This window comes from Poecilia reticulata, unplaced genomic scaffold (genome assembly GCF_000633615.1).
Source record: "Poecilia reticulata strain Guanapo unplaced genomic scaffold, Guppy_female_1.0+MT scaffold_500, whole genome shotgun sequence".
Classification (NCBI taxonomy): Eukaryota; Metazoa; Chordata; class Actinopteri; order Cyprinodontiformes; family Poeciliidae; genus Poecilia; species Poecilia reticulata.
In genome coordinates this window covers 1-11,931 of record NW_007615259.1, presented here as the reverse complement: position 1 = coordinate 11,931, position 11,931 = coordinate 1, and the positions used below count along the sequence as shown (strand labels likewise).

At 40.7% G+C, this 11,931-nt stretch overlaps 1 long non-coding RNA gene across 1 annotated transcript; it reads left to right on the top strand.

The window, feature by feature from the left end:
• Positions 1–1,456: 1,456 nt before the first annotated feature.
• LOC103461042 (uncharacterized) lies at positions 1,457–10,234 on the top strand. The gene is made up of 3 exons (XR_533038.1): positions 1,457–1,556; positions 9,288–9,340; positions 10,120–10,234. It is a non-coding gene; the product is annotated as an uncharacterized LOC103461042 (long non-coding RNA).
• The last annotated feature ends 1,697 nt before the right edge of the window (positions 10,235–11,931 follow it).

Here is an 11,931-nt window from a genome sequence, read left to right as displayed (position 1 = left end):
ACCATCCCCCCCCCCCCCCTCCTCCTCAAAAAAATAATCTTCTGCTGTTGATGTCAATATTTCATCGTATTAATATTTAGCATCGTTTTGTTGCTGAAAAATGAAAGCTTGACTTGGGATCAAATTTAGCTTTGGGTTGAGGCGTTGCAGGTTTAGACAATTGTTCCCTCTGGTTTTGGATGCTGTGCAGCTGGAAGAATTTTTTAAATTACATTTCTACTTTTTTATAGCTGACCTGATGCGTAACCTTGGCAACAAAGTATTGTTTTTATAAATGGCAGCAGCTGATTAGTTCATATAATACCTAAACTATGACCCCAAATCACAGGGGAGTTGAAATGTAGGCTTCATGGAGAAAAGGAGGAAGTTGTGGCCAGAAAGAGATTTAAAGTGAAGCAGCAAAAGCAAATAAGGTGGATTAGCAGTACTGGTGTCAAGCAGGACATATTACTGTGGAGTTGCCCGAATATTGAGCTGTTAGCATTTCATGACAGTAGTGAGACTGTCAAACGTCAAACGTCTTCAGTCAGAGGTTCCTTCAGTTTAGTTGGAACACTGACTGCTATAGGAGATTCTTCAGATCCACAGCATCACCAAAAACAGCTTTTCTTTGAAAGTGCTTGGATGAAATGAGTTATGACATTTAATTTTTAACCGTGTAACGTGGTTTGTCACATTTTTGTAAAGCATGATTGTGACGTCACGTGTTCACCGTTTACCGCCCGGGTTCTGCACTCACCTGCGTTGAGGTTCCACCTGTTGTCTTCCTCAGAATAAGATCAGAAAACAACACTGAAATAAGAGTTTTGATGTTTGTTTGTCGATTCAGAATTGTTTGTATCTGCAACACATCAAAAATGTATTTTATGCACCCACTACTTATTTCTGAATGTTTTCAGTGTCCACTTGGTATTCAAATATTTATATACAAATATAAATATAGAGCGACTTAAGTCAGTAGAATTATATTAGAGCAGCTTAACTTTATTTCAGGTTAATTAGATTCTCTCTATTCTGTGGCAGGTGTGAGCCCTGATTGCTGAAATTGAATCAAAAGGTTGATTTGGGGTTTGAACACTTTTCAAACCCCAAATCCATGTTTTAATTCTGGGTTCAGATCAATACGGTTATTTTATTACATATATCACCCCCTATAAAACTGTTAATCATTAAATATATTATTCACATTAAAACAAAAGCTGTATTCCTCCAGCTGCTCCTCGTTTTAATTCTCTTCCTGAAGTTCTTCAGTCTGGCCAGCAGGTGGTGCAGTTGCCACTTCAGCAGCCTGAGCAGTGAGAAGATTCAGACTCACTCATGAAGTCTCCAAATATTAACCAATCTGTTTTTTGGGACATTTCTCTCGTTTTTTCCTTTTTTTTTCTCCTTCACCTCTTCCTCCTTCTGTCCTTCTCCGTCTCACCTCTTCCTTCTCCTCTTCTTCCTCCTCAGACTCCAGTTTTCATAAGGTGACCGGGAAGGAAATCCGCTCAATAAAGCAGCGTAAGTCACCCATGGCGCAGAAGGAGAAGTTCCCAGCGCACTTCTTTGAACAGGTGGGAAGAAATAAAGTTTATAAACACATGAATACTTTTTTCAATTTGATATTTTTTATTTGTTTTTCCTTCATTTTGGATATATATAAATATAAAAAAAAAGTTATCTCTTTCATATGCATGCTCAGTTTGAACATGAATTTCACCTAAAAAGAAAAAGGTCCTGGTTGCTTCCCGCTGATCGCTCCGCTGTGTTCGGTTTTCCCGTCAGACGGCGAGCCGCGCACAGCGCCCAGCGCCGCAGTGCTGATGTAGTAATAAAGAGCACGGCGGCCCGCGTGTCATCCCTGCGCTCCCCGCTCATCCGTCAACCATGCTCCAACGGCCGCCTCCGCGAATATATGCAAAACAGATGGATACGGCCCCTTCACACACTTCCCCTCAATTTCCGTCTCTTTCACACACTTTAGGACCCCAAAAACACACACACACACTCCCCCACTACCTCGTTGTGCATCCTAGAGATCCACAGAAGCAGCTTCAGGATCTCCTGATCTAAAACCAATTAAAGAGTGATAACGTTAAAGACGAAGGCCCAAAAACGGCATGAGAAGGGTGTGTGTGTGTGTGCGTGTGTGTGTGTGTGTGTGTGGGGCAAGCAGATGAGAAAAGTTTTGGCCCGTGATAGATGCCTCTTCCCCAGCCTGCGTATGAATCTGGGATGATGCTCCAGAGAGCACCACTCCACATAATGTTAGCCCATTTAAAAAGAGCAGATTTGTGTAGTCTATCAGGGTCGCAGAGTATTTTCCCCCTCCCTCCCTCTCTCCCTCCTCCTGCGACCCCTCCGTAGTGAGAAATTGGTTGTTATCATAGATCACAGATACTGCTCAAACCTCTTATGAAAGATGAATTAATTTCACTAATGCTTTAATGCAAAGCTCTCATGAGGGAGGCAGACTGGTGATAACCCCTGCCTCGTCCCCGCTTCCTCCACTGTTGATTTATGCCCTCTTTTAGTAGATGAAACTGCCTAGATTTGCCATCCATCTGCAGCTTTGAGGAATCCCATTACTCCAGAGGAGGGGCGTACGGGGAGGGCTGTTGGATCGGAGGGGACGCCGTGCGGAGTCCGAAACGGATCGTTTTAGTTTTGGGGCTCACACGGCTTGAGATCTGTGGAGGAACTTTGGCGACAAATGTTAAAAGAGGAGCTGATTTCTACCTTCAAATGGTTCATCTGATGAAGATTACAGCATGACGACTCAGGTGTTCATGTTTTACCTTTACACGAAAACACCACAAGGTCTGTCACAATACCTCAGATGAGTGGGAATCATTCTCAACAGTCTATCATCATCCGTTGCGTCTCCGTTACAAATGTGCGCAAAACTTTGTCAATATTTCGCTAATGTCGACAAAACACAATTTTGCAATTGCAACTTTTCCAATAAATAAGAAATACAATAAAAATCACACACAAATAAGTTTTGTTCACGCGATAAGTCATTAAAAAAATCGCCCCGTCATCATCCTTCAACCACTTCCTGTCGTCTTCTTCATCTTTTCCACCAGAAGTGACATCCAGTTACAACAACTGCTGTTTAGATCTCTGTGAAAAGGAGCAAACATCCTTCCAGCTGCACAGCAATAGGAGCATCACTGTCTAAAGAAGTAAATGCCTCAGCCAAAAACAGGCGTCCGCCGAATAGGAACTAACATAACCAAGCAACTCCAACATGCCGCCACCGTCAGCGGCACATTTCTGGAATTATATATAAATATGACTTGCATTTAATTTTGTCCCACATTCACAGTGTCATGATATTTACACAACATTTTCAAATAAAAATATTCTACATAATACATTTGATTGCTTTACTTTAAAACAGAAAAGTAACAGTTATTTCTGCTCCTCAAAAAGGACTCAGAAAACTGATGATTATTATTTTTATTGTTGTATGTTATGGGGTTGACAATCCACTCAGTTCATCATAACATCTGCATCAGATGTTAGCAATATTTTAGAATTTGTTTTATGTTTTCAAGATTTTTCAACAGTTTATTTCTGGTTTGATTTGTTCATTTATTAGAGATTTAAAGCTGGTTTATTTTTAAGATGTAGTGATTTCACAAAGGTTTCATGAATCTTAAATGGTTCTTTAAAGAATCTCTCTGTTCAGTAAAATGATTCAGTTCGGATTAACTTCTTCAGTTTGTATGTGTTTTGAACCAGAGAGAAAGAAACTGAGATCTGTGATGATCCACACACATCCTCAAACAAAGCTTAAAATAATACAGCACAGCTGTTTTTAAACACAATAAAATAATATTTTTAATCTGAGAATCTCATACCAAATAAACAATTGAGGTGTTTATGGTAAATTGTATTTAATTGGTGTAAAAAAGTTTATAAATTTGCAAAAATTGGGCTGATTTTTGCAACAATGCTGACCATCACTTCTTTTTCACAACCGGCCCCTGAGTCGTAGCTACATGGCAACAAGAAAGAGAGAAAGGAGGACATTTATTGAAATGCTGAATAAGAGGGAATTGGCCCAAATCGTGGGGTGGATTTCTTTTGAAAGGCCTCTGTGATGGATTTGGACGTCTTGTTGTTCTCCGTTGTTCCGTCCATCTCCACCTTCCCCCGTGGGAGTGAATGTAAATACTCCTTTGGCGCTACGTGCGTCCAAAAGCCACTGCATCATAAGGATTTGTCATTGCCTAATATAAATAAAGTATACGACCCAGACCTTAATGTGCCCTTGGTATTGATTGTTTTACACAGGCGTGGAGGGGGGGGGAAATAAGTGAGAGAAAGGAAGAAATGAACAGACAGGCTGTAGATCAACATCTATATGAGTTTGTTGTTTGGCACCATCAGCGCGTCCATAAAAGCACCAACTTTTCATACCCTTTTAGTGCCCCCTGTAGTAAGCTTCTGTTTCAGCACTTTGATTACTTTAAAGTTCAGACCTCCATGGAAGTTAACTTCCTTCCTGTTTCCTCCCCTCCCTCCGCCGTGATTCATGTTTACGTTAAGGAGATGAAGTCATTTAAAGCGACGTCGCTTGTAAAACGCTCGCCGCGTTTATCACCAGACAAGACACCTGTGACACGGATGCCGTCCTCTGTGACAGGCGTGATCCATGAGACGGCGAGGAGCTCTCAAATGAGGGGCTAATGTCGAGATGAAGGCTTGCAGAGCTCATTTTCGCAAATAGAAGGCGAGTAAACTCTGCTGCAGGGAGTCGCTTTGCGGCTGTAAACCCTGCGAGGGGCCCTTCTGTTATTTAGTGGGTCCCCTTGCAAGATGATGGAATAAGGATAGATGTGATCATCTACCGAGGCTCAAATCAATCAGTGTTTGTGTGTATTACTTATTACTGGCTGTGCATTTCTGTCCCGCACCACTACAACGCCCCCCACCCCCTTCCAAACATCATCCTGCCATAATGTTATTTATGGGGGTCAGGCTTTCAGCTGGGATATACAAAAGGTCAAAGAATCAAAAGAGATGGACCAGGAAATAGTCGTAGGAGGGTGTTGTGAGGCTCTTATAATAAATCCTGACATTTAAAAAAAATAAAAAAATAAATAAAAAATGTCTGTAGTCACAGTTGTGTAGTTTTTAAGTTGTGGGGTAAAGAAAAGGCCTTGTAGCTGTTTTAAATTAGACATACTAACCCACAAATGATGAAAATCCCATTTTGGCACCCAGACACAAACAACAGATCCACATTGAATCTCTGAAAAATAGAAGCACACTCCATGATCGAAAGACTTCCACTGGGTCTGAAATCATTAGTTGGATTAATTGTGATTTATCTATATCAAATAATTGTCAGCTAGTTTAGTAAACAATCATTAGCTGTAGTACACACACTTCAGAAACGCCAGTTGCTGAAAGAACAACATAGTCAAAGCAGTGATTAAGCCAAACCTAAGCCAAAGTATTTTTTGCATTTAAGATTAAAAAAAAAAACTAACTTCCCATTTCTGAGTCTTAAACTTTAAGAAGATCAGCAAATGTATTAATAGTTTTTCACTAGTCTTCATCAAAGCGCAGTGCTGAACTTCAGATGGTTTGGAAATGGCCTTAGAGCCTTTCCCAGATTGATGGCCAATGCTGTTGTCTCTCTAGGTTTGAATTGAGTTGCTTTTATAGACAGTCTTTCTAGGATTTTGTTATTGTAATTTTCAAAATCACAAATTTTGTGCTGCTACTTTTTGCTATGTCCTTTGCACTTATTTATGACCGTAAATGTGACTTTTTGTTACTCGCCATATCGATCACAGACTATTAGTCAATATCAAGTACGCATTAGGCAGCAGTTTTGTAGAAGTAAGAAGTATTGCCACCTTCAGGTGGGAGTTAGTAGTTCTTGACCATTTTGGCACACAATTTACTCAAAATTATGAATTGGCAAGAAACAAATGCAGAGAGTTGTTAATAAAATTTGTTATTTTTTTGTGAATCCTGGAACTGTGGAAAACTGGAGGGACTAATATATAGTTGGGTTGAATCTGTTATGTTTTCTGTACAGTTTAGGTCAGACTTAAATCGTTTTAGAACTGAAAGGAGGAGTGCTTTCTTTTCATCATGACAGTATTTTCTTGAATGCTTCATTTTTCTTCCATCTCTTACACCTCCGTGTGGGTCCATGCTTGGCGGTCAGTCTGTGCATCGCCCAACGTCCTCCGGACGCGACCCGCTCTGCAGCCGCCGTTCATCACTGTCGCAGGCGGAGACGCCATCACTGACCTGTGGAAGCTGAGCCAATGTCACCCTGAGCCTCGTGGCCTTCCTGCTGCCCCTCGCACCCACCCATCAAACCCCCACCCACATCCTGGGATGACATTATTATTTGGACCCAACATGTCACTCCATCAGTTTATTGTTTTAGGACTGCAACAAACTAACTAAGTAATCAACTAAATAACCTAATCTATTGTTTATTTTGACTATTAATAGATTATGCTGACCGATTAATTAATCGATTAACCGATTATTCTGACGATTGATCGATTATTCTGACGATTAATCGGATAAAAATGGCACATTATGCAGATTTTTTCATTTAAGCCTTTTTGACATAATATCAAATACATTAAAAGATGCAAATAAATAATAAAATTCCTCTTTAATATCAGAAAATAAACATTTTGTTCCCTCAAACGCGACAAATTAGTGTACACTTGATTATTTGTAACAAAGGATCCATATGGAGATTGAAATATTCTTCTAACATCAACATGTGAAAAGCTGAGCTGTTTCTGGTTGACCTGACATCAACACAGCGTAGGGCTGATCTGTTAATTGCATTTTAAATTACTGATTAGTAAATGAATAGCAAAAGGTTCTTCCAGAATTAGAAGTTAAAACTTTGCCACTTAAGGAGTTCTGGGTGGAACATATTTACAGAAAAACATGTTAATTTCAATGTAAATGCAAAATGTATGTGTCTTTCACAACAGTTTTTGGTTTAATTAGTGCTCTGAGTGTGTTATTCTTTCAGCAAAATGGCCTTTTTGAGTACGTGTACTCCAGCTAACAATTAATCGATAACTAAATTCAATCAATTCATCACGATTAATCCAATTAATCGTTTCAGTCCTATCTTTTATACTAGATAAATGGATTTAAATTCTGTCATTTTGGTTGCTTATGCATAATGTTCAGTGTACCTGTATTGCAACCAAATCATGACGTCTTCCTGTGAGCTGATGCAGCAAGACGCTACCTCAAACCAGACTCTTGTCCCAGACTGAACCGGTTTCATTGCAGCAGTGACTGAGAGCTGCCTTTCTGTTTTAAAGTGCGAGACTTTGCCTTTGTGTGTGTTGTTTGTGTGTGTTTGTGAGAAACCGGGGGGTCAATCAGTCATATGTGCAGGAAATGGGGTAATCTGGGGCCAGGTGTCAGGAAAGTGATGGATTTTAATGCTGTGATCGTAGTTAATGGCTCTTTAAATTAAATCGAGATTAATCGTCTCTGGCGGCAGTCAGATCTCGTACGAATCCCCCACCGCCATCCCTAACCTTCATCTTTCCACCTCCTCATCCTCTCCAGCGGCTTCCCTTCGTTCCACAACTTTACAAGCTGAGGGATTTGTTCCTGCTGTAAAGTAATCGTATTGTTCTGAGGACATAAAGTCCATTATGCCTGTAGTTACTCAGCCTTTATTGTGCGTGTTTCTCCTTTTTATTCACTTCCTGAGTGTGTAAGGTCAATCTGTTTTTCCAGCAGGGTGAAACTCATATCTAATTCCATTTGCTCTTTTCAAAACCACAACATTGGACGAGGGAGTTATAATTGGGCCCATGCATCCTGCAGAGGCAGTATGGATTAATTCAAGTATGCTAATGTAATTCAATTTGATACAGTTAATCTTGTACTAATGCAGATTGAAGGATGCAAGGCGCAATCAAATACCTCTTAGCCCTTTAATTTGCATCTGGGTTTTTTAAATAAAATTAGTCAATTTGTAATTATGCGACCTGGCCCATAATTAGTTTATTTATCACCGCAGTTAACTCCCGGAGAGGGAGAGAGATCGACTGGAAAAGAAAGAAAGAAAGAGGTTGTGGGAAATAGAGTTATTTATCTTATTCCGAATGAGAAGACTCACAACATCAATTTGTCTCTCATTTAATAACCAGCTTCATGGTGAATCATGCGCTGTTTGATCATGTGCTGCTGGGGAACGAAGCAGCTGGACAAACCCGGTGAGGTCTGATCCAAACAGATCACACTGCTGTAGGTGTGACCTCTGACCTCAGTCTGGTCTGGTTTCTTTTCTAAACATAGGTCAGAAGTTATATTATTTTTTAATTGAGGTCCAAGCCAAGTTTATTGTTATTTTATTGCAGTTTACAGGGAAATAAATGATGATGCAAGTAAGCAAATCCAATAATTTAGGATAACATTGAAGAATCCAAAAAGGGAAACTTGTAATGTGTTGACATTAAACACACAGATATATTTGAATATATTTTTTCTGTTCATTTTAAAACTGTATTGTACAACCAAGGAAAACTCAGAATTCATAAAGCTTTTTCATAAAACGTAAAAATTATATTAAAACAATTTTTAAACTATTATAAGTCAAAAAGAAATGTTATGAAAGTTCAGTTTCTTTCATAACAAGAATACGTTTGGCAAAGTTACATCCAATAACATTAAATAAAAGTTAAGTGGAAGGAAAAACTTTGACAGATTGAATAATTTTGGGGGGTTTTGTAGGCCCTCATGCTCTGCTAAACTAAATTTTGATACTGAAGATAAGAATGGATGCTAGATTCTGTGTTAGAGCTAAGATGGTTTTTACTGCATATCAACGCATCCTAAAGTATATTTGGTGTTTCAAATATTGAAGAAGCCAGTCATGGTTGTTTTTTCAGTCCCTCTGTCTTCTTTGACTTTACTTCAGATCAGCAGCTCGAAGGTAAAAACATGGTTGGGTGTTCCAACAGGATATGGATCATAAATGCATGTCAGAATTTATTTTTAAACGTAGAAAGTAGGCTGAGATTAACTTGAAAATCATTGTAACATGCTTCAAATCCAGGTCTGTGGAGGGAAACCGACCAGTTCAAACAAGAAAAGAGATCAAATATCTTGCTCAAAAAGTCTTTATCATTAAAGTTCTGTTGATGTTTTAACCATTGCATCTCAACAAACCACTTCTGAAAATGAAATATCCTCGTCATCTAATAGCTTCCACTCATCTTTCTGTCAAACTCTGGCTGATAACAGGTTCTAAACCGAGTCTCTCTGTTCTGCAGTGCCAGTGGTCCAGAAAGGGATTCATCAGAACTCGATGGAGTCTTTCCAGCTGGTGAGTTTTATTAACAGCCGTCTAACAGCAACACGTCCCACCCACCTCATCGCCGCTCAGCCTCGAGTCGATGCAGCTCTATCAGCATGATTAGGGCCGCAGATCCAGCCGTGTCAGTCGCGTCTGACGTCTCCCAGGTTAGACGGGGAGAGCTCCGTACGTACCGTACCCTCTGCGGGCCCCGCGCCTCCATATTTGATTACACGTAATCCCCTTAGTCAAGCAGCTGCATATGACAGATGACAGAAAACATAAGATGCAATTGAACCTGCACGGCATGAATAGAAACTCCCAGTGTGCAGAGGCGGCGGGGGGACGGAGGGGATTGTAATCTAATAGAGGGATGACATGAGGACTAAAGAGCTGAAACGGTAAGCATTTAATAGGGGCATGACGTTTGACAGCAGCGGCAGGGAGAGGCCGACCGGTGAAGAATAGGAGATCAGATCTGGGACGGGATAAACACGTATTGTCTAAGCCATGAATGTTGTCATTTGTTCAGGATGTCACAGCAGAATAAACCTTGAGATACGATCAATTCCTCGGACCGATACAATCAGCAGGGAGGTGTTCATCAGCACATTGAGTCGTCTTGCTTCCTCCTAACAGGGCAGGGTGGAAGAAAGCCAATCAGGGGTTTAAAATGTCACACGGCTTTGCTAGTAAATATGCTTAGGTCTCTGTTTAAGCAATAATAATTAATAAGCTGCTGTAAAAGTGATGTTTTGAAGGAAATGTCCCTCACAAAGTGTTTTTTTTTTCTTTTTTCCCCCTCACAGTAACTTCGATCTGGTCAACGTTCACCTCTTCCACGACGCTCACAACGTTGTGGCCTGGAAGGAAAGTCCTTCCTACTACGCCGGGATCAGGCGGAAGGCCATGGACTTTGTTCTACACAGGTAATGGACCAGCTGTTAGCAGAAGATATCACTGAGCAGACAGCCATAAAACACATATTGACAAAAAAAAGCAACATTTTCAGTTGAAAAATACCTTTTGATGCTAAATTATTGAATAAACGAACATGTGGGCTCAACAATAAAGATATTTATAGCTTTTATTTTGTTAATTAGGTTATTCAACCATCAGATTGGTGCAAACTGCTGTTATATCCATTCAGGAACTCCTGATGCTTCACTGAACGTCTTTGAACAAATACTTTTTTAGGAATGTAAACTACCGTTGGGGACGTTTCTGCTGCTGCGACATGTTTAAAATTAGCATTGAGATGCTATTTTAGGTTTGAATAGCTAGCTCCTTTTAGCACAACTTGAACACAACAATCTTTCCGAATGTCCCATTAGATTGTTTTTAGAAGCAAAGGCTAGCCCTCGGTGGGCGAAGGGAAGCAGCTTTGTCGTTCATCACTGTGGTTTGCGGATGTCGCTTGTGCGTCAGATTTACGGACGTACCGTAAACATTCTGGTTGTAACATTTGTATGTATTTCGATCTTTTCATCTCCCCACAAAATCCAACTTGAAAAATAATGGTACACCAGGTGTTTGCTAATTGCTACTGGCTAGTCTGTAGGAGCTGAGTGAGGGAGTCATTGGGGTGGCGTAAGCTCAGAAGCTTGGAAACTGAAGCTTCGTCCTTGAAGGCGGGGCTAGATCCATCCAAGCGTTTTGAAAACTGAATGGTTGCCATGGAGATTAAAGGATTTCCCATGAAAGAATTGAAGCAACGCTACAGGTATGTTTTTGATGAGGGAATAACATTATAACATGATGTAAAGCTCAGAAGCGTTGATTCTACATGATGGTGTCCTTTTTAATTCCTCTGCTCTTGCTGACGTTGTAATGAACCTGCATTCAGTTCAGCCTCCATTCAGACGGGCCATTCTTTCCCCCTCCTGCTCCACGCTAATGTGATTTATGGCGTTTCCATTTGGAGCGGGGAGGGATGATGGAGTGCTCGGTGCCACCCCTGCTCCCTACCTGGCCGTGCTAACTCAGAATAAAAGCCCGGTACCCGGCTCCCAGCCGCTGACCTCCCATTCAAACGCTATAAGAATGCATGACACGGCTCCCCTCCACCTCCGCTTTGAATAACTGCGTACATGCATATATGGGTGGAATACACGGCCATTTCTGCCGGCCGCTGCGTTATGAGGTGCTTTCTAATCTCACAGAGGTGACATTTAGCCTGTACTTCTTTGTTGATTTAATGAATGAAGGCCTTTAATGGACAGCAAAGTGGGAGTGTTTACAGAATATAGCAGCTTTTGCCGTTTTTATCACGTAGTATTTCACCTGACATGATGCGGTTTTTAAAAGGACCTCTGTTGTTGCTCTCCTTGAAGTGTTTTCCTGAGGTTTTTACGGCTTACGTCATGCTTTTCTGTGTTTCTCCTTTTTAGTGCCCTAGTAAATCCGTCTGTAGGAAAAACACGAATGTTGAGCTTTGGAGGAAATTCCACTTTGATGTGGATGAAGAGAAAGTTAGTCTGAGATAGATCCATCCATCCATCCATCCATCCATCCATCCATCCATCCATCCATCCATCCATCCATCCATCCATCCATCTCCATCCATCCATCCATCCATCCATCCATCCATCCATCCATCCATCCATCCATCCATCCATCCA